At 44.3% G+C, this 26,790-nt stretch overlaps 1 non-coding gene and 1 pseudogene across 1 annotated transcript; both read left to right on the top strand.

Annotated features, from left to right (window-relative positions):
• Nucleotides 1–3,794: 3,794 nt before the first annotated feature.
• Nucleotides 3,795–3,948, top strand: LOC122801472. The gene has a single exon (XR_006364743.1). It is a non-coding gene; the product is annotated as a 5.8S ribosomal RNA (ribosomal RNA).
• A 435-nt stretch (nucleotides 3,949–4,383) lies between these two features.
• On the top strand, nucleotides 4,384–7,953 carry LOC122801469 (annotated as a pseudogene).
• Nucleotides 7,954–26,790: the final 18,837 nt, after the last annotated feature.

Here is a 26,790-nt window from a genome sequence, read left to right as displayed (position 1 = left end):
AGTCCCCAGAATCCCTCTGGACAGGAAAGAGTGGGGATGCAGAAGTCCCGATGAGAGCGGGCCTGGCCCTCTGTGGCCGAGGGGAATTCCACAGGGCCGGCCGGGACCGGAGGGAGGTCCCCCTGAGAGGCTCCGAGGACACGGGGACACAGCCCGGCCAGGCAGCCTCCAGGAGACCTGGGGAAGACGGGGACTGTGGAGCTCTGGACCAGAAAGGAGCGGGCCGCGGAAATCCCGATGAGAGTGGGTCTGCCCCTCGGCGGCTGGGGGAGGGCCGCGGGGCCAGCCGGGATTAGATGTAGGTCCCCCTAAGAGGCTTCGAGGGCACGGGGGACACAGAATGGTCTGGCAGCCTCCAGGAGATCTCTAGCCCAGGGGTGGAACTCCCCCCGCCCAGGTAGAAGTGGAAGCCCGGAGGGGTCCCTCCCCATGGAAGTCCAGAAGGGAGAGAGGGGCTGAGATCGGCCGGGCCGGGAGAACTCCCGCCTGGGTCGGGGGGGTCCAGACCATGGCCCCCTCCGGGTGGAAGTCCTCAAGGGAGCGACCAGCGGGAGTCCGCGGGACCCCGAGAGCTCCCGCCAGGCAGGGGGAGGGCGTCTGACCCGACCCGGTACCCGACGGCATCCCCGAAATATCACAAAGTCCCCGGCACCCCTCTGGACGGGAAAGCGTCGGGACGCGGAAGTCCCGATGAGAGCGGATCTGCCCCTCCGCGGCCGAGGGGAGTTTTGCAGGGTCGGTCGCACCCCGCGGGTCCATCCCCCTGGTCGTCCGCTGGGCATGCGCAATCCAGCATGATTTGGCAGCCTCCAGGAGTTAAGTGATGATGGGGTGTCCCGTGGGGAGTGCGGGTCCGGGTCCCAGCCCCGGGGAGAACGCCTCCCGGCGGGCGGCCTGGCGGTGGGTCGGCCGAGGTACCTCTCCACGCCATCCACACCGATCGATCGGGCCGACCGACTCCCACTGGCGGAGGCCCCCCGCGGCATGGCCCTGCGGGTCATGGCCGGTGGGAGCGAGGTGCGGGTGGGGGGTGTGGAGCATTCCATGCCCCTTGGCGGCGTAGTCGAGGCAAGACAGATGAGCCCAGGCTGAGGTGAAGGGGTCCTGTCACAGACCAGGCCGTCCCACTCTGGCAGGTGCCCCCCCAAGCGCGGGAGCTCTGGGAGCTCTCCCTCCCTCTCTGGCTCTAGCGCAGCAGCGCTCCACGCCGGCCCGCGGCCCTCCAGGCTCGCAGCCGCTGGTCCACGACCAGCACCCAGGGTGCCTCCTCTGCGGAGAGAGGGACCCCTCCCGTGGGTGGAGGTTGTGGGCTCTGGCCCCCCCTCCACCCACCCACCGAGGTGCTGCTATCTGGTTGATCCTGCCAGTAGCATATGCTTGTCTCAAAGATTAAGCCATGCAAGTCTCAGTGCACACGGACGCTACAGTGAAAGTGCGAATGGCTCACTAAATCAGTTATGGTTCCTTTGATCGCTCCACCATTACTTGGATAACTGTGGTAATTCTAGATCTAATACATGCTGACGAGCGTTGACCTTTCGGGGATGCGTGCATTTATCAGACCAAAACCAATCCGGGTCTCGTCCCGGCAGCTTTGGTGACTCTAGATAAACTTGGGCCGATCGTGTGCTCTCGTGGCGGTGATGCGACATTCGAATGTCTGCCCTTTCAACTTTCGATGGTACTATCTGTGCCTACCATGGTGAGCACGGGTAATGGGGAATCAGGGTTCGATTCCGGAGAGGGACCCTGAGAAACAGCTACCACATCCAAGGAGGGCAGCAGGCGTGCAAATTACCCACTCCTGACTTTCGAGGCCCCTAATTGGAATGAGTACACTTTAAATCCTTTAACGAGGATCTATTGGAGGGCAAGTCTGGTGCCAGCAGCCGCGGTAATTCCAGCTCCAATAGTGTATATTAAAGTTGCTGCAGTTAAAAATCTCATAGTTGGATCTTGGGATCGGGCTGGCGGTCCACTGCGAGGTGAGCTATCGCCTGTCCCAGCCCCTGCCTCTCGGTGCTCCCTCGATGCTCTTAACTGAGTGTTCTGGGGGTCCGAAGCATTTACTTTGAAAAAATTAGAGTGTTCAAAGCAGGCTAGTTGCCTGAATACTTCAGCTAGGAATAATGGAATAGGACTCCGGTTCAATTTTGTTGGTTTTCGGAACTGGTGTCATGATTAAGAGGGACGGCCGGGGGCATTCGTATTGTGCCGCTAGATGTGAAATTTTTGGACCGGCGAAAGACAAGTGACAGCGAAAGCATTTGCCAAGAATGTTTTCATTAATCAAGAATGAAAGTCAGAGGTTCGAAGACGATCAGATACTGTCGTAGTTCCGACCATAAACAATGCCGACTAGCGATCCGGCAGCGTTATTCCCATGACCCGCCGGGGAGCTTCCGGGAAACCAAAGTCTTTGGGTTCTGGGGGGAGTATGGTTGCAAAGCTGAAACTTAAAGGAATTGACGGAAGGGCACCACCAGGAGTGGAGCTTGCAGCTTAATTTGACTCAACACGGGAAACCTCACCCGGCCCGGACACGGAAAGGATTGACAGATTGATAGCTCTTTCTCAATTCTGTGGGTGGTGGTGCATGGCCATTCTTAGTTGGTGGAGTGATTTGTCTGGTTAATTCCGATAACGAACGAGACTCCACCATGCTAACTAGTTATGCGGCCCCGTGCGGTCGTCTCCAACTTCTTAGAGGGACAAGTGGCTTTCAGCTACATGAGATTGAGCAATAATAGGTCTGTGATGCCCTTAGATGTCCGGGGCTGCACGCGTGCTGCACTGAAAGGATCACCGTGTGTCTACCCTTGGCCGACAGGTCCGGGTAATCCGCTGAACCCCATTCATAATAGGGACCGGAGATTGCAATTATTCCTCACAAACGAGGAATTCCCAGTATGTGCGGGTCATAAGTTCGCATTGATTAAGTCCCTGCCCTTTGTACACACCAGCCGTCGCTACTACCAATTGGATGGTTCAGTGAGGTCCTCGGATCATCCCCGCTGGAGTCGGTCACGGCCCCGGCGGTGCACCGAGAAGACGATCAAACTTGACTATCTAGAGGAAGTAAAAGTCGTAGCAAGGTTTCCGTAGGTGAACCTGTGGAAGGATCATTAATGCAGAGGGTCCCGGGATGGCGCCATCCCCGGGTACCAGGGCTTCTCACCCTCCGCCTTCCTGACTCTCTGTGCCTCTCTCTCTCCGCGCCTCTCTTGGACTCCCATCCCTCTGCACTCCCCAAGCCCGTGGCTCCCAGAGGGGGAGGGAGAGGGGAGTGAGCATGAGGGCAAGGGGTGGCACCCATCCCCCCTCGCCTCCTGGTGGCAGGAGGGAGGGGGATCCATCCGCGTGGCGGGAGGCGCGGGAGGTGCGGGCACTCCTCCGCAGCCACGAGGGGATGGTGGTGGGGGGGTGCGCATGGCCCAGTGGTGCGGTCCGCCACACGCCCCGGAGGCGGCTGACTCCCCGTGCGACAGGGGGGAGGGAGAGGGCGCCGTCCTGGCAGGGGGGCAGCGGCCTCCCCTCCAGCTGCATGGGGCCGCCCCCGGGGGTGGCACAACAGAGTCCTCTCCCCTCGATGTCAGTCGCGGGTACCTGCGGAGGACGCCCCTCGGTTCAAAGACCCAGGAGGCTGGAGGTGCAGCTGCGCGCCAGCCACCGCGGGACTCCCTGCTGTCCCGCAGCGCAGGGCCAGTAACCCCGGTCCAGGTGCCTGCGACGACACACGTGAAACCTCATGTGGTCATCTTGTGGTGCGACACCGGGCGGGCGAGAAGCAGTACGACTCTGAGCTGTGGATCACTCGGCTCGTGCGTCAATGAAGAATGCAGCTAGCTGCGAGAACTAATGTGAATTGCAGGACACATTGATCATCGACACTTTGAACGCACTTTGCGGCCCCGGGTTACTCTCAGGGCTACGCCTGTCTGAGGGTCATCGTGCCTTCCATTGCCCCAGGGGGTCGTCCAGCCCCCACAGAGGGTGCAGCCAGGGAGTCGAGGGAGCCCACGGTGGGCCCCCCGTCCCCCCAGAGAGAGACACAGATGGAGGAGACGAGTCCCCCCGCCACCCCGAGCCGGGAAGCCCGTCCGAGGATGGGAGGGAGCAGGCGCGCATCAGGCCCGCCCCACCCCGGAGGCTGTCAGTGGTAGCGCCACCGGGCTGCCCTCCCGCGGCGGATCCCGACACCTGCGCACCTGGTTCCTGCACGCCGGGGCCGCGTCGGCCATCCTCCTCCTGACACCTGGAAGTCTGGCAGGGGGGGTGGCGGGCATGCGTGGGGACAGGAGAGAGGACGGCCTGCCCATCCACCCCCACCTCCCTAGGGCCCCTGCCGTTCCACCGCTGCCCCCAGTGACCCTGCTCGGAACTCGACCTCAGATCAGATGTGGCAACCCGCCAAATTTAAGCATATTACTAAGCAGAGGAAAAGAAACTAACCAGGATTCCCTCAGTAATGGCGAGTGAAGAGGGAAGAGCTCAGCGCCGAATCCCCGCCCGGGTGACGGGCACAGGGAAATGTGGCGTATGGAAGTCCGTCTCCCTGGCACCGCCCAGGGGGCCCAAGTCCTTGTGATCGAGGCTCAGCCCACGGACAGTGTGAGGCCGGTGGTGGCCCCCAGCGCGTTGGAATCAGGTCTTCCTGGAGTCGGGTTGTTTGTGAATGCAGCCCAAAATGGGTGGTAAACTACATCTAAGGTTAAACACCAGCACGAGACCGATAGCGGACAAGACAAGTACCGTAAGGGAAAGTTGAAAAGAACTTTGAAGAGAGAGTTCAGGAGGGCGTGAAACCGTTCAGAGGTAAACGGATGGGGTCCGCGAGGTCCCCCCGGAGGATTCAACCAGAGGTGGTGCGCCCCAACCGGCTCCAGGTCGGCCAGGAAGGCCGCGCAGAAGGTGGCTCCCCTCCCTGGAGGGGAGTGTTACAGCCCGCGGCATCAGCCCTCGCCGTGCCCCGGGGTCATGGGAGATGACCGCCGCTGCACCCTCCCCTGCCCTCGCGGCGGGGACTGGGGGGCCCCTGGCTCCTGGTGGGAATGTCGACTGGGCCAGACTGCCTTCAGTGCAGCCCGACCACATCCCGATACCGGGCCGGCGGGCTCACCTCGGGTGCCTGGGGTCCGCAGCGACGTCGGTGACCCACCCATCCCATCTTGAAACACGGACCAAGGAGTCTAACAGGTGTGTGAGTCCGAGGGTGGGCAGGAGACCCCACAGCGCAATGAAAGTGAGGGCCAGCGCACGCCAGCTGAGGCGGGATCCCTCGCCCCGTGCGGGGGGATGCACCACTGGCCCGTCTCACCTGTCCCGTCGGAGAGGTCAAATGTGAGTGCACCTGGTGGGACCCGAAAGATGGTGAACTATTCCTGGGCAGGGCGAAGCCAGAGGAAACTCTGGTGGAGATCCATAGTAGTCCTGACATGCAAATCGGTCATCCAACCTGGGTATAGGGGCGAAAGACTAATCGAACCATCTAGTAGCTGGTTCCCTCCAAAGTTTCCATCAGGATAGCTGGCGCTCGGCGGATGCAGTTTTATCTGGTAAAACGAATGATTAGAGGTCTTGGGGCCGAAACGATCTCAACCTATTCTCAAACTTTAAATGGGTAAGAAGTCCGGCTCGCTGGCTTGGAGCTGGGCGTGGAATGCGAGTGCCCAGTGGGCCACTTTTGGTAAGCAGAACTGGCGCTGCAGGATGAACCGAATGCCGGGTTAAGGCACCCGATGCCGATGCTCATCAGACCCCAGAAAAGGTGTTGGTAGATATAGACAGCAGGACGGTGGGCATGGAAGTCGGAATCCGCTAAGGAGTGTGTAACAACTCACCTGCCAAATCAACTAGCCCTGAAAATGGATGGCGCTGGAGCATCGGGCCCATACCCAGCCGTCGCCAGCACTGCGAGCCGAGGGGGCTATGCCACGACGAGTAGGAGGGCCACCGCTGTGGCACTGAAGCCCAGGGCGAGGGCCCGGGTGGAGCCGTGCAGATCTTGGTGGTAGGAGCAAATATTCAAACAAGAGCTTTGAAGGCTGAAGTGGAGAAGGGTTCCATGTGAGCAGCAGTCGAACATGGGTCAGTCGGTCCTGAGAGATAGGCGAGCGCTGTTCTGAAGGGACGGGCGATGGCCTCTGTCACCCTCGGCCGATCGAAAGGGAGTCGGGTTCAGATCCCCGAATCCAGAACAGCAGAGATGGGTGCCTCGCGGCGTCCAGTGCGGTGACACAAACAATCCTGGAGAAGCCGGCGGGGGCCCTTGGGAGAGTTCTCTTTTCTTTGTAAAGGGCAAGGCGCCCTGGAATGGGTTTGCCCCGAGAGAGGGGCCCGCACCCTGGAAAGCGTCGTGGTTCCGGCGGTGCCAGGTGAGCTCTCGCCGGCCCTTGAAAATCTGGGGGAGAGGGTGTAAGTCTTGCGCCGGACCGTACCCATATCCACAGCAGGTCTCCAAGGTGAACAGCCTCTGGCATGTTAGAACAATGCAGGTAAGGGAAGTTGGCAAGCCAGATCCGTAACTTTGGGATAAGGATTGGCTCTAAGGGCTGGGTTGGTCAGGCTTGGGTGTGAAGCGGGGCTGGGCACGCGCCACGGCTGGACGAGGCATTGCCGGCCCTTGCTGCGCTCTCCCCTCCTGGGGGGGGCAGCAGGTATGGCTTCGGTGACTCTGGATGCGCGCCGGGCCCTTCCTGTGGATCGCCCCGGCTGTGGCGAGTGCCAGTCCTGACCAGCGTCCCGCATCGTCCGACAGCTAGCAGCTGACTTAGAACTGGTGAGGACCAGGGGAATCTGACTGTTTAATTAAAACAAAGCATCCCGAAGGCCCGAGATGGGTGTTGACGCAATGTGATTTCTGTCCAGTGCTCTGAATGTCAAAGTGAAGAAATTCAATGAAGCGCAGGTAAACGGTGAGAGTAACTATGACTCTCTTAAGGTAGCCAAATGCCTCATCATCTAATTAGTGATGCGCATGAATGGATGAACGAGATTCCCACTGTCCCTACCTACTATCTAGCGAAGCCACAGCCAAGGGAATGGGCTTGGCCGAATCAGCGGGGAAAGAAGACCCTGTTGAGCTTGACTCTAGTCTGGCACTGTGAAGAGACATGAGAGGTGTAGAATAAGTGGGAGGCCTCGGCTGCCGGTGAAATACCACTACTCATATCGTTTTTTCACTTACCCGGTGAGGCTGGGGAGCGAGCCCCATCGGGCCTCTCGCTTCTGGCTCCAAGCGCCCGGGTGTCCGGGCGCGACCCGCTCCGGGGACAGTGTCAGGTGGGGAGTTTGACTGGGGCAGTACACCTGTCAAAGAGTAACGCAGGTGTCCTAAGGCGAGCTCAGGGAGGACAGAAACCTCCCGTGGAGCAGAATGGCAAAAGCTCGCTTGATCTTGGCAAGAGAGGCGAGATAGCGTTGGTTTGGACATGTGCTGAGGAGGGATGCTGGGTATATTGGGAAAAGGATGCTAAGGATGGAGCTGCCAGGTAAGAGGAAAAGAGGAAGGCCTAAGATGAGGTTTATGGATGTGGTGAGAGAGGATATGCAGGCGGTTGGTGTGAAAGATCATGATGCAGAGGACAGGAAGAAATGGAAACAGATGATCCGCTGTGGCGAACCCTAATGGGAACAGCCGAAAGAAGATGATGATAATGATGACATTAGCATGAATTTTCTGAAGGGTTTCAAGTCTGAAACTCAAATGTCTGTCATTATTTTCTAACTTCAGTCTTGATTTGTCACTAATTTGCCAAAAAAACACAATTTTATGAAAAACAGACCAAAAATATGAGGCATAAATCTGGACATTTTGCAAAAATCTGTAGAGTTGAGAGGTATGTACATAATCCAACTGACTTTCACTATAAAGATGCTTTGTTCATTTTTATATTGCTACTACATCTTCTCCTTATTAAAAATGTAAATACTCTCGCACATAAATATATTTCTCTTGTCTACTGCTGTACTGTGGACAGGATCATAGCTAAAAAGGGTCAACTGGCCAGCCCACTCACCACCCATTGATTATACAGCAATAAATAAATGCATATATACATACATACATGTAATGAAGGTCATTCTATGTATTTCTACACAGCTGGTTCTTTGCTTCCATATTCTTCTTCCTGCTTTTTCCTCCTCTTCTTATTAACCTGTTGCTGGAGGTTTAAATATGTATATTCTTTTATACAGGCCACCTCATGAAACATCTTTCACTTGTTCAGTAGTTCATTCATAATTATCCATTTACATTACAGTGGGAGTTGTATACAGTTTCTAGCTGATAACATAGTGCAGAGAGTTAACACCATGAAGTGTCAAAGTAGGCTTGTATAGGCCCTAGGGCCAATAGCCTAGTACCTACCTATGAACCTATAGCACTCTTCAAGAAAATTCTTGATGATTGGATGGGTAATAGGAAATTCACCCCGGTGATCACTTCTGTGGTTCTGCTTGACAGGGGCACAGGAAAATAATTTTCTTGGGTGGTGAACGCCAGGGTACCTTTTTGGCTAGGCTTGTATAAGCCCTATGCCAATAGCCTAGTACCTACTTATGAACCTATGAACCTATGTACTTTGTCTTCCTAGTCCTCAAGTCTGATCTTTTTGAGTCAGCTTTAGTAAGAACAAAGTTACCCCAATCCATATAACTACCATATGAGTAGGAGTCTGTACTGCAGTATGGCTGTAACTATTTCAAGCATATAACACGCAATGCTATCAGTACTTAATCTACATAGCTTACATATATTAGAATTTGCTTACATATATTTGAATTTGCAGCAGTGATACCTAATTTCATCGATTGTCTCTGAAATGTATGAGATTATATCACTGGGAGAGAGATGGAAAGCGCAATGTAGAATGAAATCTGTTTTCAGATTTCATTAAAGTTAAGGTGAATTATGTGAGGCTTTCTACAAGAGTACAGGGCTTAGCATTAGGAGGTTAGAAATGAATGGAATATGATGCAAATTAGACAGTATCACACGTCTAGGTGTACAGTATGTAGAATGTCATATCCTTCTGTGTTCCACAGAGCCCTGCTGCTTTTGTGTATTCCAGCTATGAGGCTGTATACAATCTCGTTATTCAAGAAATTCTGGATTGCTAGGAAAACCATTGATTTCCTTTACTCTGAAATTGTGCGGCTTCGGAATTCGAATATGCAAGCAGCCTCTCAACTGTCCCTGTTTTGGAGGAACTGTCCTGTTTTCAGGCCTGATTTACCCTTCACACAATTTTCTGAATTCCCTCTCATTAAACATGATTTCTGAAGTTATCTATTACACACACACACACACACACACACACACACACACACACACACACACACACACACACACACACACATAAACACACACACAAACACACACACACACACACACACACACACACACACACACACACACACACACACACACACACAAACACACACACACACACACACACATACACACACAAAGAAGCAGACTACATGACCAACATACTAGTAGCACCAATAATTTAAAGAAAGAAGACACACATCTTACATCTCCCTTTTTCAAAACCAAAAATAAATGATCTTGCATATTAGAGTTTTATAATGCAGCTCATTGAAGTTTACATATTTTATACTGTCTCTTAGAATATGCTTATATTTTCCATCATTTTTGTCACTATGTTTGTAAACATGTTTCTGAGGAGTATCCCACATTCTTACAGAAAGCAGGAAGAGTTATGTGCATTTGATGTTCAGATTTCATGTTAAGTGGATGTTCAGATTTTTTGTTGAATGTACTTACTCTTCAAGGGCCTTTCTACTTATTTTCAATGTCTGAAAGTTAGAGGAATAGCGTGTAGCGTGACTGGGTGAGCAGGTACGCATGATTCAGTGCACTACCTTAATTTTTATGTTTCTCCCCCAGTTAATATGCAATTACAGTCACTACACTTTTGACTGTATTTGTCAATCCTTCCATCAAACTACAGACCCCACTGGCCTCTCACTTTAGCTCTCCCTACTCAGCCCTTCAAGTTTTCCATGCCATTAATCAAAAATAGTTGATGTGGGACATACTCATGGTTGTTGTGACTTTATCCCTCTATACCATAGAGTCAAAGTATAACAGCATATGACAGCTACAACAGTGACTTAGATTTTACAACAACAACGCAGCATTGATTTTATTATCTCAAACACCAGTTGACTGAGTTTCAAATATTAAATGTTGATTACTGGAGTAATGCAATACTCATCATAATTAATAGAAAAAAACGGTGTTTTTTTTTTAAAGGCAGCCCCTTGCACCTACTGATGTGAGGGCACACCCCCACACTCCTGATCCATAAATATATGGCTGTTTGACAGCTACCCAAGCTCCGGATGCTTGACTACCACAACCTTGTGGCCAGGGATTCGGGTGACTTGTAGCTCACATGGCTGTCAGCTCATGTTCAAACTTGAATACTGTGTTTGAGCAAGGTGTGTCAGTCATGGGGAGAAAGTGGAGCTGCCACACCATACCCCAATAGAATATTTCAGTTCAGGCATGGTTATTGCAGTGGCCATGAGGATGGGTGTGCAGGTTGGGGATTTAGGGAGTGATTGGGATGGGGGAATTTAAGTTTAGGGACTAGGAAGGGAGTTTTAGGTTTAAGGAATGGTGGGGGAGTTCAGGAGCAGGAAGGGAGTTTTACTATTAGGGAGGAGAAAGGGAGTTTTAAGGTTAGGAAGCAACTGGAGACTTTTGGGTTAGGGAGTGGGAACAGGGTTTATGTTAAGGGAGGATGAATTAAGCTTATGTTTAGGGAACAGGAGTGATGTTTTAGTGTCAGGGCATGAACAGGAACTTTAGGTTTAGAGAGAGGTAGTTGACATTTAGGTTTAGGGAGCAATCAGGGACTTGCTTGGGTCAGGGTGGGAGTTTTTATGGTTAGAGTTCTGATAGGGCTGTATAGTTAAGTAGGGTCTTGTGGCAGGAGGGAGAGCTAATTTACTAAGATGTAATGCAAACATAACAACAAACAATGATAAAATATTTGTCTGTTTGTGTCTTTCGGCTTTTCCTGGTTAGGGGGTCGCCACAGCGGAACTCCGGTCCGCTAATGATTGGTAGTGGATTTTTACGCACTGGGTTACCAGCCCTGATGCAAAACCTTCAACGAAGGCACGCCCCATTCATGTATGCCTCCACACACAAGACGCTCTAGCTGAGAATCGAACGGGACAACGTCTTGCTGTGAGGCGACAACGCTACCGCAGCACCACCACCGCAGTAGATAAACAATGATAAAATATACATACCAAAAAAAAAAATCAACAGAAATCAATGCAAACAGTTACACAATATAAGCATGAAAATAAAGTAGTTAATTAAGCCTCAAAGAATAAATGATTCCTAAACATAATGTCAGTATAACACCACTAGGAGCCCTTGCCCCTTTAGCCACAGCCATCACTTAACGATTCAGAGTACATCTGCCATAACAAGATTCTAGGGCTTCCGGGCTCATGGGAGTTAGGGCACTTGTTAATTAGAGAAAGTGTGTCTTGGTTTAGTAGTACTCTAGCACTTGTAGTAGCACCAAAATATACTGCCTCCAAGGCTGCAGAAGATCAGAGAAAGTATATTTACAGAAACAGTCTTTGAGTATCTTGCATTGGAATACACAAACGAATATTCAGCTGTGATCAGATGAGCTGCAAGCAGCTGAACAAAAAATAACAGAAAGCCAATTGATTTTAAATGAGTCAACTTATAAATCTTGGAGTTAGCTCAAGCAGCCTTCCATATTTATATTAACTATTTTTGTAGCATGTAGCATTCGGTGAGCCACTAAAGAAATTAGGCATGCAGGTGAAACATGAACAGGGAACAGACTATTTATCAATCATACCATAAAATCACTATTTAGTTGTACAGTTTTAACTCTTCTTGTTTTGTTTAGTTTACCACATCAGGTCATGATTTAAAAAGCTACAATGTCAACCCACTAAAATCAAACAATGGATCAAATCCCAGAGGGTGACCATCTGTAATCTACCCGGTATTCCTAGGTGATCTGACCATACTGACCTTTACTGACTACCTTTTACCAAATCTAATATTTGCATCAATGACTCTTGTTATACAAGTAGATGTGCTGCTACAGACACTAAACAGCATCCGAATGGATGTGATGTGATCAGATGCAGAAAGATGTAGAAAATGTGGAAAATGATCAACCAACACATGCCACTCTTTTAACACAGGCTTTGTTATTGACATTACTTTTTTAAGTCCTTATACGTCAGCAGTAGCGTTGTTGCCTCACAGCAAGAGGTTCTCCCGTTCGATTCTCAGCTGGAGTGCGGGGAGTGCCTTCTGTGTGGAGTCTGCATGTCCTCCCCATGGTTGGGTGGGCATTCGAAAGACATGCTTAAATGGGTGTGCCTTCATTGAAGGTTGAATGTCGAGCTGGCACCTCGGCGTTCGTGAAAATCTACTGCCAATCATTAGCGGACCGGAGTTCCGCTGTGGTGACCCCTATCCGGGAAAAAGCCGAAAGACAACAACAACAACAACAACCTCACTGGGAATGTGATGTGAACATTCACATCTGAAAAGTGGGACAGCATGAAAAATGCATACTGCATCTTAACATAGTCTGTCCTACATAAACAATGCTTGCAAAGAAGACTTAGTATTGCAATAATATAATGTCTCTTGTAACCTTATATTTTTAATACAAGAAAATGTCCATAACAACAGATGATTAGTTGTAAACAACTGTTTTTTAATGCCAAAACTGAGATGCACTCTACACAATGTATTTCAGAAGTGATGGCATACTTTAAAACTAAAAGAACACTTTGGCTTTCATCTGAAAACCTTGATAAAATACTTTAAAATAATGTGTACCCTATAGATTCTACATTGAAATACTAGAAGATGGCAGTTGCAAAGTAATAATACCTGACAAGAGTGGATAGTATTAAAGGATAACTACACCATAAGCACATATAGTGTGTTTTCTTTTCTATGCGTTATCCCTATGCTGCCACATGTTAAGTATAGCATGACCACTACGCTGATTCTTACAAAGTGTATCATGTCTATATAGCTCAGCTTTCTCAATGGAATCTTGAAATCATTTTTTAAGTATGTGTTTCCACGCCCCTTATATCATACTATTTATTACACATTGTAATTAGTCTTTTGACACAGGAAAAGCCCATACAGCAAGTATTTACAGTATTTTTTTCTTCCCTTCCATACAGGTCATACATCTGTTGGCTTTCTAGTGATTCATAACTTTCTTATTGTGTCATATCAGTCACAGCTGCCTTCTTTCCCTCACTGTGATCCATAAACCTATTGATTCTTTGAAAATTCAGTACTCTGCTGTCATGCAGTGTCAATTACAGCTAAGACAACAGCTGAGGCTAGAATGACAAGAAACTTGATACCATTATCAGACACTTGAAACAAATTAGTATTAGCCCCTGCAATTAATCTCTGAATTCTCAAAACAATCTAATGTAAGCACTGTTTAGTAGCTGAAGAAGAAAGGGTTTATTATAGTGAGTTTAGAAGAAGACAAAAGAACACAAACCAGAAAATGCCACTGGAAAATGGCACTTTAGCTAGTATACAAAAAACATTAATCCTGTGTACTGCCATTCTAGCTGAAGGTGCAGAAAAACCTAAAGGAGATAGACAGAAAACATGTCATATTCTAGAAACACATAGTGTATTGTGGGGATGAGCATCCCTAGGTGGAAAACAAAATTTGTGTCAGTATGGCCATATTCAACAGGCCAAAGCCACGGTGGTGCAGCAGTAGCATTGTCACCTCACAGTAAGAGGTTCTCCCATTTGATTCTCGGCTGGATCGCCTTCTGTGTGGAGTCTGCATGCCCTCCCTGCGGTCGAGTGGCTTTTGAAAGACATGCATGAATGGGTGTGCCTTCGTTGAAGGTTGGACGTCGGGCTGGCATCTCGGCACCATAAAAATCTACTGCCAGTCATTAGCGGATCGGAGTTCCGCTGTGGCGACCCCTAACTGGGAAAAGCCGAAAGAAGAAGAAGAACAACAACAAATTTTTAAAAAGTAATAATAACTACTTAATTGGAACTCCTGCATATCCACGAAACAAACAGCACCAGAATTACCTGTTCTAAAAACTTAAAATTTGCCTGTGATATAAATAGGACCTGCTGGAAAGATAGGTATATATCCCAGGGACTACCCCATCTATGGAACAGGCTCTCCTTCCAAGTGAAGCAGAGTTTCTCCCTAACCCAATTCAAGTGCAACTTGAACACTTGGTTGGGAAACCAAAAATTCATCCCTGGTTTGGCACCTATGTCTCTAATGGACACAGGTAACCTGTAAATAGTTCACCTCCCAGGCCTATGCTTACACTTATCAAGGGTATCAGAACTTGTCAGAGATTTGGGATGCACAGCTAGGTTTAAAAAGGTCATTGTGGTCATTAGCCTAGTAAACACCTATGAACCTATGAACTTATACTGTTGCAAGGACATTAATACTGCATAGAGCTTGTCTGACTTGCTGTTCTCTGCCTGACTATTGCTGATCTCTGTCTGTTTGATTTTGAATTGAAATAATTTGTTTATGGTTTGGTTACTTCTGCTTTTTATTTTTTTCTAATATTGATTTCTGTTTTGTTTTAAGTTTTTATTATTTTTGGAGTTTTATGAGGTCTTGTCTAGACTCAGTTAGAAAAGAATATTTTTGCAGACAGTGAATAACATCCAGCTAATTAGTGGGAGGAGCTGAGAAATAGCCTTCCTCATTTAACTACAAATATTTAGTGACATTTATTTAGCTGTAGTGCTTTTTACTTGCTGTTCTCTGCCTTACTATTCCTGATCTCTGTCTGCATTTAATTTTGGATTGAAGTTATTCATTTAAGGTTTGATTACTTCTATTTTTATCTTTTCCTTATATTGCTTTTTGTTTTGTTTAACATTTTTTATTCTTTTTGGAGTTTTAAGAGGTCTTGTCTAGGGACAGTCAGAAAATAATTATTTTGCAGACAGTAAATAACATCCTGCTAATTAGTGGGAAGAGTTGAGAAATAGCATTCCTTATTAAACTAAAAAATATTTAGTGACATCTTTATTTATCTGTAGTGCTTGTTTGACTTGCTATTCTCTTCTTGACTATTGCTGATCTCTATCTGCATTTGATTTTTCCCACCTATTCATTCTGCTGCTGTTGTACTTGGTGGCTTTTGAGTTGCCTGTCCCAACTATAAATTTGATTTTGGACACTGTTTCCAGTATCATCTCATTAGCTCACTCTACTAAGTACTGGGAGATCAGCTGGGAAGACCCTCTCCTTAGTCTCTTAAGCTTGAATTAGCTTCTGTTTCCTACCTTCCTACTTATTAAAAAACAATGAGCTTTATTCAGCTGATTTTACTGTTTTTGTGCTTCTTCTTACTTTAACTTTTTGTTACATGTTCTTAAAGTGTTCAGATGTATTTAACCTGCTACATTTATTACTGCTTGTTAGTAGCCTGATTACATTTTTAACTGTTATTCTAAGCCTCTTAGCTTTGATTTAAGCATTTGGGCTCCAAACCAGTTATTTTACATTAGGAAGGTTTGTGGTCTACATTCTTGTGGCAGGAGAGGATAGCCTACTCCCTTCTGAGCTGGGAATTGCTGGTGAAGGCTTATTGCATCTGTTATAGTAAATGTCTTTGTTCTGCTTTAAGCACTTGGGCTTCAAACCAGTTATTTTGTATTAGGAAGATTTGTTGTCTACACTATTGTGGCAGGATGTAATAGCCTATTCCCTTCTGATCTGGGAATTGCTGGTTGAAGGCTTATTGTGATGATTATTCTAAAAGTGTCTTAGTACTGGGTTTAAGCATTTGGGCTCCAAACCCATTATTTTACATTAGGAAGGTTTGTGGTCTACACTTTTGTAGCACTGATGTATAGACAGATTTTTAACTACTAGAATACCTCGTTTTCACATAGCTGCTCATCAAGTTTCTCATCTTATTGACCTATTCAATATTTAAATTTCCCCCACTCCTACCTAGTAGTTCAGTAGCCATGGATATGTACTTCCGAACTTTCTCTTTGGCCAGTCTGATTGTGATGGGTATTCTGAGGCATTGTAGCAATTGCCTTGTGTACACTGACAACCCACTTTCTTCTTAATCAAACAGATAAAGTATGTAAGAGGTGTAAATACACTTTAAAGCTAGAGGAAAAACTCTCTCATAGAACTAAAACTAATCCTACAGAGGTTGTCAGTGACACTTGCACTACGCCTACTGCACAGGGTAAAGACCCTACACATAAAACTACTTATGCTGAGGCACTTACAGGTAACCTTCATAAAACTCTAAGCCTTTCTGCATAGTACATACAAAAAACATATTCTCAGCCTTCACGTAAACACTCTGTTAAAACATCACCTACAGCTGCACATAGTAATACTGTATCCAATGGCTCTACTGCTAAGCCCTTAAGGCAAACCAGCGCACAGCCAAATTTCCTGGTCATTGTTGATTCTACAGTTCAGCACACCAATGTCCACCTTACCAGACTGAGTAAGGAGAGAGTCATGGTTATCTGCCTTTCCAGGAATATGATCTGTCAAGTCAGCCACTCCAGTCATTCAACCACAGGTAACAGTATGACTATGTCATAGTCCACATGGGAGTTAATGATCTGAGACATACCTCTCTTGACTATGTGTCAGGAAGGGATGAGCCTAGCGGTGAGCAGCATGCTACCTTCTCAAAGGATGATGCCACATTACCAACAGAAAATGATTAATTTTAACAACTGGTTTAGCTTCTGGTGTCAGTCCAAGGGGGTACAATATCTGATGGCCTGGGAGTATATGGTTGATAGACCACCCTGCATTGCCAGGGATGATCTGCACTTATCCCGTCTAGGCTTTTTGGTATTGGCAAAGACCTTTTCCATCTCCACGGTGCTTTTTTTAGGCAATGCCAAACTGATAAACCTACTCACTTAACTGAACCTATGAAGGAATATCTGAAAGTGGAACTGCTCAATGCTAGAAGTTTTAACAAGAAATTCCACTCACTGCAAGCCATTCTCTCCTTGGAGGGTGTAGACATCTGCATAGTAATGGAGACATGGTTTAAGTCATGGTTTAAACCCTGGGAATATAATTCCCTTCATATCATTAGACCAGCTATTGCATAGGAGGGAACTAAAGGAGGAGGAGTCTCAGTCTATATTAAAACTAACTTCACATAGAGACTAGTTAAAGTGTATGACCCAATGGAACTCAAACATGTGCAACTCACTACAAACATGGTCTCATACCATATCTTTGCAACCTATAGGCCCCCCTCCATGTCACAGGAAACTCTTACTACCTATCTCTAAGTACTAGTCTCCCTCACCATTCAACCCAGTACGATAGTAATGGGGGATCACAACTACCGCTCTACAGATTGGGAATTCTACACCACTTCTAATGCATAAACCCAATGATTCCTAAACTTTGTTAATATCAACATCCTGGAACAGTTGGTCCATACATCCTTGACCTTGTACTCATGAACATGGAGGTCGATGTTCCTCACCCAATTTAATGTCTTTGCTCCTCAGATCTGGCCATAAGGCAGTATTACTTGAAATAAAAATTAAATCCGGAATCCAGTGAAACCAAAAACCTTTAGGAACTATTCCAAGGCTAACTTCTCTCTACCAATTGACACATTAGCTAAATTCCAACCACCTCCACACCCAGTAAATACCATAGCAAATGCTGAGCTATTTACAAAATCTCTGTAAAGCCATATTGATAGCTGTATAGAGCAAGTTGTGCCCACTCATATTAAAAATAAAATAAACTCAAAAGACAAGCCACCCTAGTTGAATTACAATATCAATCGGTTATACAGCAAAAGAAAAAAAATCTTGGCCGAGCATAACAGAAGCAAAGTCATAATACCAAAAGGCTCCTGAACAATCTAAACAGGCAGATAAGATGGTTAATTAATACTTCAAAGGCTAAATTTGAATTAACAATAGCTTTTCAGGCAAAGGACAACTACAAAGCATTCTATATGAGCCTATATTCTTTGTCTCATATCGCCTACTTAGAGGCAATCTCTGCTTGACCTACAAAGCCATGTCTAACCCAGCTCTGTTAGAAATGCTACATCCAAAGAAATACCAATCCCTCCGCACTACACGCTCCAGAGACCTCAACCTCATTCATAACCCAGGGACTGCCCATGCTATGGAATAGACTTCCCATACATGTCAAGCGGAGTGCCTCACTGCCCCTCTTCAAGAGAAATCATAATGAGTGGATGGAAATAGAAAATTCACCCCGGGGATCACTCCAGTGGCTCTGCTCAACAGAGGCACTGGGAACTAAGGTTGGGTGGCATGATGCCAGGGTAATCCTATGGGCTAGGCTTGTAAAGGCTCCAGGGCCATTAGCCTAATACACACCTATGAACCTATACCGCTATGTCCATAACCTCAGAGGAAATGGAAAAGAATACACAGGACTTATTGTAAATGGCATCACCCACACTGAACTACCAGAGAGACTGAAACAAAGTTAAGAAAAGCCTCTAACTGGAAAATCCCAGGCCCAGATGCAGTACCTGACTTCTGGCTAAAAGTCTTAACATCTTTGCATGAAGATTTAGCCATGAGTAAGAACTATTTATATGTACACCCCGAACAGAAACCAGCCTGACTAACAACAGGAAAAACAATGCTCCTACTTAAGAGTGAACCTGCAAGCTACCATAAAAATTATACACCAATAACTTGCCTTCTGACAACATAAACTATAACTAGAATTGATACCAACAGAGTTTATAATCATTTATCAATTATGACAGAACAAAAGGGTAATAAACGAAAGTTATATGGAACAAAGGAACATTTGTTGTTAAATAAAGTCATAGTGGAGAACTGTAAAAAGGGGAATAATCTAAGTATGGCATGGACAGACTACAAAAAAGCATTTGACAGTATCCCATATTCACAGATAAAAGAGTGCTTAAAAATGTATAAGCTACACCCTGCACTGATAAACTATGTCACAGCGACCCTGAAACAATGGCAAACCACTTTTCAGTTAAGCCATGATAAAGGACAAATTATTATTCTTGGGATAAAAATCCAAAGGGGGATATTCCAAGGTAACTCTCTGTCACTACTGCCCTCTTGCCTTGCCCTTAACCCATTAAGCTGTCTACTTAACAGATTAGGCCATGGCTATAATTTGCCTCCTAGAAAACAACAAAATGTAAAGACTTCTCATCTTCTTCTTTGTCAATGATTTAAAACTGTATAGCTCATCAGATGAAGAACTGAAAACACAACTGCAAGTAGTAAAACTTTTTCAGATGATATAAGAATGTCATTCGGTCTTGACAAAATGTGCAAAAGCAACCTTTAAAGCAGGAAAGCTGCAGCACCAAGAAAACATCAGTTTGGGACAAGAATGTGATATAAAATAACTTGAGCAAGAGGGAGTGTATAAATATTTGGGAACTGATGAAGGATCAATGATAAAACATGAACAAATGTGAATAAAACTCAGTAAGGAATATTTTAGAAGACTTAAATTAATCCTAAAAACAGCGTTGACATCTAGGAACAAAGTTCAAGCTATAAACCAATTTGCTCTTCCTGTCCTAACTTACAGTTTTGGAGTGAATGACTGGCCCCAAAAGGTGTTGAATAGATTAGACAAGAAAACAAGAAGGATGCTTCATGCTCATCAGATGATTTATAAAAATCAGTGCATGCCACGATTATATATTCCCCATTCCGAAGGAGGTACATGTCTCCTTGAAATTGATTACATATATAGATCTGCAATCATGGGACTGCATGCATATCTGGTGATATCACAAGACCCAAACATACTGAAAGTTTTGAAACATGAGGAGAATAAATCTAAAGTTGCTTCCCTTCCTAGAATAGTAGAAGCATATCAGTGTCAACCAGGAATGGAAATCAAACCAGAAGTAGATAAAAATCAGGCAGCAACTGAATGTGTCAAAAACAAAAGAAAGAATATAAAGTGAAAGATCAGATGAGAAGGCAAGAAATGTGGGAAATGCATAAATATTGTTGCAAGTATAGAAAACTCCTGGAACAACCTCATGTTGATCAGGATCGAATGCAGGAATGGTTGAGAAGAGGCAGCTTCAAACCAAAAGATGAAAGGTTATTGGCGTCCCAAGACAGTGCAATACGTACATGTTGGTTTACAAAGTCCACTGAACATGTGGGAGAAACAGATAAATGTAGGTTTTGTAAAACAAAACTGGAAACAGCTGTACACTTTGTTGCTGGTTGTAACATACTAATGGCAGAAGGACTGTATACTGAAAGCATAATTAATGTGGCAAGACTGTTGCACTAGTGATTGTGTAAACATTATAATATTGAAGTAGCTGAAAAACACTGGGAACATGAGCCACAAAGCATCATAGAAAATTATGAAGTCTGCATCACATGGGATCACCCATTACCAACATTTCAAAAGATAGATGCAAGAAAACCAGATATAGTGGTCCATGAAAAGAAGAAAAAGTAGAATTGATCATTGAAATCGCTACACCCAGTGACTACAATGTCTTGTGTACAGAGAGACACAAAGTCACAAAATATCAGGGTTTGCAGGCAGAAATGAGAGCAATGTGGAAGAAAAATACCCAGACAGTTCCAATAGTAGCAAGTCTACAATATATAATCGTACTTAAATATGTTACCAGTACATGTAATGCCATACAAATTGCAGAAGGAGTCATTACTGGGCACATTGCAGGTGCTGCAAAGAGCACTTCTGGCTGACATCAAAGACTGAAACAATACTAATTTCATGAACTTTAATCATACTTTGACTTGGGAATGAGGACCATTCCCATCGTGGTATTAGAAACCCAAAAGATTTGGAGAAATTAAAAAACATGAAACCACGAGCCATTACCAATCTTTTGGCTGACAGGTTCAGCTCAAAATTCTGCCCTCAATCCCTACTGATAGTCCAAAGGAAATAATGCATAACACAATCACCCCAATCATTACTAGGGAACAGGTCATCAATGCACTTTCCAAGGCCAAAAATACTGCATCAGTGGACCCCAATAACATCCTATGATGTTTAAAATAGCATGAAACATGGGGTCCCCTTCAGAGGATTGAACTTTTAAAAGTTTGACTTTCATATGGCCGAGACCATATGATCGAACTTTTAAAAGCTCGACCGATCTGAATGGAGATCTCCATACAGTGTGGAACAGAAAGATTTCCCGTTACCGCAATGTAGTGTGATCTCGGAGTTGGTATATTTAAGTAGCGGGGTGTGTGCGGGGTGCAGGGCGGCTTGCCCCCCTTCTAAACAGAGTTAGTTTTTGGGGGGTTTTGTGTTATGGTGTTTACTTTACATGGTCGATGTTTCAAATGTTCGATCATATGGTCTTGAACATATGAAAGTCAGATATTTGAGCTGTAAATCATGTAAAGTAGACCCGAAACATGGCCTCTCTGATCCACTTGAATCACTTTTCATCTAGAGCCTTCAGTCATATTTTGCACCCAAGAAATGAAAGATGGCTTCAGTCATTCAGTCATTCCCCTGTATAAAGGAGGTCCAAACACTGATCCTGGTAACTACAGGCCCATAAGTCTTACCAGCCTCGTATGTAAGGCCATGGAAAGAATTATCATGGACATGATAAATAAGGACATAGGTAATCTGCAGACAATGGAGCCATCACAGTTTGGCTTTGTTAAAAGAAGGTCATGCTTACTAAATCAAGTGGAATTTTTTTAAGACAGTTATCAAAGCATTAAATGAAGGTAAGCCTGTGCACACAGCTTACCTCAACCTGGCCAAGGCTTTGGACACAATACCCCACTCAGGAATTATAAACAAACTCCCTAAGTTAGGTATAAACCCATTTTTCACCCAATGGATAGCCACCTGGTTCACTGATAAGACCCAGGAGGTCAACACAAGTGAAGCTGCCTCCACCAAGAGTCCAGTCACTTGTGGAGTTTCCCAGGACTTGGTAGTGGTACTGCTCCTTTTTGGCATCTATTTCTCTGAAATGGAAGCAAATACAGAAGGTTTATGACTGACTAAGTTTGCAGATGATTACAAGTTGCAAATCATACTTCACCAGTGCATGGTACAGTGGGGAAAAGGGAATATTCCCTTTTCCCCACTGTAGTGCTATCTTGGAGTTAGGATATTTAAGTAGTGGGGGTGTGGGGGGTGCAGCCCTCCTGTAAAAATATGTTTGTAATGTGTTATTATATCTGGTGTTTGGTGCATCAGTGACGTATGATTCGAGAAAGTGCATTTTCGCTTAAATGCACTTTCGCAGAATTGGATTCGTAATTCTGTTCTTTGATAAATTATAATTTCGATGAACAGAAGTAGACCCAAATCTCCTACATATTCATAAGTCAAAGAGTACTAGAAATACAAGGTCTAGGGACCTGAATTTTGTCTGTGACTTAAATAGAACATGCTTGAGATACAGATATGTGTCCCAGAGACTGCCCCTTCTATGGAACAGGTTTCCCATAAATGTGAAGCTGAATTCATCTATTACCCTGTTTAACTGCAACCTTTACCAGTGGTTGGGGAATAAAAAATTTACACCAGGCCTGAAACACATGGCCCTTATGGGCAGAAGAAGCTTATAAATACCTGGCCCTCAATGTCCTCTTTGGATACAGGACATCATTATTCTTTCAGAAAAGGTGTCTATGCTTAGAAAGCACCTCCCCACCAAGTTGTTAGCCTAGTAACAATCTATGAATCAAGAACATAAAAGGAAATTAAAAAAAAAAAACAGTTTCTGACTATACTGGCCCTTTACAGCCATAGCAAAGTTGTAGGTGGCTTTCCTTTTAATGACTAGAAATCCTGTTTTCCCCATTACCGCAATTTTGGAAGGTACAGCCGTACAAAAAAAACATTTAGAGTGTTACTTTGAAATCACTACACACACACACACACACACACACACACACACACACACACACACATATATATATATATATATATATATATATATATCCACCTTTTTCAGAAAATAGTTTTTTTATCTGACAAGTATTCTGCAAATGTGAGAGAGAAAAAATATATGTTTTGCATCCCGAACCTCTGCTATGTAGTTGCCTAGACAGACAGAAGAGAATCATCTGATTGACAGGAATGCGTAACAATTTCATTTGTCAGTTAACAAACAGCTACAGTAAGAACTGTAAACTACTCTTAGTTTCTCTGATTTGTTTATTACATATGTATGCAATCCAGAGTTTAATAATTATGCAATAATATTTAATTTGCTTGTTCTAATTAAAAAAAGCTATGTTTAGGGTTAAAATGAAGGCCTTGTTTACTGTAAAGGGATAGTAGTACTGTTTTGTGAATGTTTTGAAATTCAGCGTGCTTGTTTATTGCTACACATGTGACAAAGTAAGGACGGGAGCATTAGATGAGAACAAAGATGGCTTTCTAGCACTTTTTATTTGCTGTGTCTCTACTGAAAAATAACTAGCCTCTGTGGAATATTCTGACCAGCAATATGCCAATATGAAGAATCCCCATTTTCTAAAATACTGTACACACTAAATTAAATGCATGCTCAGAATGAGGTGGCTTTATTTTAATACAGATCTTTATAACTGTTTATTTTTTAATCCCAAAGATGTATATGGGATTTCTGGAATTGCGTATCAGCTTCCAGAATGCATGCCCCCCCCCCCCCTCAGGGCAGCCCTCCCTAATTCCAAAGAGTTGTGAAATTACAAGTTTAAACAAAAATCCTTTTAGTCAATCAGGAATTACGAAAAAAAGTCATTTGACAAAATGCAAACCAGGATGTTCTTCTTTCGGCTTTTCCCGGTTAGGGGTTGCCACAGAGGAACTCCGGTCCGCTAATGATTGGCAGTAGATTTTTTACGGGTGCCGAGGTGCCAGCTTGACATCCAACCTTCAGTGAAGGCACGTCCATTCTACGCATGTCTTTCGAACGCCACTCGACTGCAGGGAGGACATGCAAACTCGACACAGAAGGTGCTCCAGCCGAGAATCAAACGGGAGAACCTCTTGCTGTGAGGCAACAACGCTACCGCTGCACCACCGCGGCTTAAAATGTAAACCAGGATAATTATGTTAATTAAAGAAAAAAATAAATTCTTGTGAATCCTTCTGAAAAAAATAAACAAATTAATTCACAGCATATGCCTGACTACACCCACGATTACCCCACCTTGTCTACAAATTAGTTAATATACAGTGATTATGAAATCACCTTTTAGATTGCAAAATATCACAGTTTGGAAATTAAATATGAGAATTGTTTCATGCTTGACGAGCTGTTTAAAAATGGTTGTTTTATAGCTTTGGAAACAAATACTGGACAATTAAATGTAAGTGCTTCTAGAACATTCCTGAAATGAGGCCTTGGTAACATTGCTTAACAAATATAGAAAAGTGGTGAAAATCTGAACCCTAAATATGAAAAAGCTATGACACAAAAACTGAAAAACCTTAAAGGAGTAAAGACACATCTGCGATGTGAGGACGCAATATGTATTGTTGCAGATGGCATAGGTGAAGGGAAAGTATTTGGAAGTGGGATATTACTGTAAGTAGATATGACAAAGACAGACTATTATCTGTACTACAAGTAAAAGAATGACATTGGTGCTTTTCTTTCTTTTAGGTAATAAATACTAATGATGTGACATCTGATACTGTCATTAAAACAGGGGACTCAGCACTGGTTGTCATTAGCAATGCACTGCTTGTACATGTAGGTGGTGAGGGCAGTATAAAAGGCAGAACAGGGACATTAAGATATAAGGAGAAAGGATGGATTTATTTTGCTGCATTGTTAGTACCTGATATTGAGGATCTGAAACGTCCAGTGTCATAACAAGGGGAATATTGAATGGATCGAGTGAAATAACCCAGAAAGGAATAAATGGAGCACTATACCATTAGACTTTCTAATTTCTGAATCAACGTGTAAGATAGTCTTAAACTGAAATAAAATAAGCACAAGAAAAAAATCAAAATATGTATATACATAGAAAAGACAGATTTAGTAATGATATTTTTAATACTACATTTTTCATTAAACCATGAAGAATAAAATAGGGTGATTCAGAGGAACATGTAGTACAAAATCACAGCATGGAATAAATATCACACTATTCAGGGTACGAAAATGACTGCAAAATAACAAGTAAATGAGTATGTCACACCAAAGACTCACCATGTGTGCAGGTGATGAAATCAGACATGGAGGAGTGATTTACAGATGAATAAATCTAGCAGTAAGAGCCTTCAGTCTTCATCTTTTCTGAATACCAGGAGCTCTTGGTATAAAGAAGTTTCATGTATGCAAATATACTAGGAATAGCAGAGAACAGTAAGTGTTAGTAGCCACTCTCTGAACCAGTGCCTTCGATTTTACATGTCATCACCTTCTGCATTACAGACAGGTCAGACACCAGCTAACAAAGGAGGACTTCCATCACCAGAACACTGTTAACTGCTGCCATGTGGATGGAGATCCCATGCAACAGTAGTAGCCATGTCTCTCCAGGTGTGTGTGTGTGTGTGTGTGTATATATATATATATATATATATATATATATATATATATATATATATATATATATATACCCTTCTTTCCTAAGGTTACCCTTTTGTGTGTGTATATATATATATATATATATATATATATATATATATATATGCACCCTTCTTTCCTAAGGTTACCCTTGTGTGTGTGTGTGTATATATATATATATATATATATATATATATATATATATATATATATATATATGCACCCTTCTTTCCTAAGGTTACCCTTGTGTGTATGTATATATATATATATATATATATATATATATATATATATATATATATATGCACCCTTCTTTCCTAAGGTTACCCTTGTGTGTGTGTGTGTGTGTATATATATATATATATATGCACCCTTCTTTCCTAAGGTTACCCTTGTGTGTGTGTGTATATATATATATATATATATATATATATATATATATATATATATATATATGCACCCTTCTTACCTAAGGTTACCCTTGTGTGTGTGTGTGTATATATATATATATATATATATATATATATATATATATATATATATATGCACCCTTCTTTCCTAAGGTTACCCTTGTGTGTGTGTGTATATATATATATATATATATATATATATATATATATATATATATATGCACCCTTCTTTCCTAAGATTACCCTTGTGTGTGTGTGTATATATATATATATATATATATATATATATATATATATATATATATGTATATGCACCCTTCTTTCCTAAGGTTACCCTTGTGTGTGTGCTCCTCTACATGTTATTCTCCTTTTCCTTTTTTACTCGCTCCCCCGTTCCTCCCCATTTACATAATGAACGTGGTTTGCACTTTGCTCTGCTGGCTGGCTGTGGCCTGCTCATAGTGCCTGCATTCCTTCATTTCATTGCATGTTTGAATGTGCATGGGTATGAGCATGCCAGATTACTGTTCTTGTCACACTGGTCATACATTCAATAGCCTGACTAATGCAGCTGTTCTAATTTTCTGTGTGGTACTTTTCTCAGTCTGTCAGCACAGTGCTGTTCCTGCTACATGTCTAAGTAACAACAGGCCACATGCAGCTTAGAGACCTCTGATATACAGCACTATGCTGTAGATTGTGAATGTATCTGGATATCTCCAAATGTGGTCAGAAGGTG

Source organism: Protopterus annectens, chromosome 4.part1 (genome assembly GCF_019279795.1).
Source record: "Protopterus annectens isolate FY-2018-M chromosome 4.part1, PAN1.0, whole genome shotgun sequence".
In the NCBI taxonomy this organism is placed as follows: Eukaryota; Metazoa; Chordata; order Ceratodontiformes; family Protopteridae; genus Protopterus; species Protopterus annectens.
The sequence above is the reverse complement of the archived record's forward strand: the minus strand, read 5'-3'. Positions and strand labels throughout refer to the sequence as shown.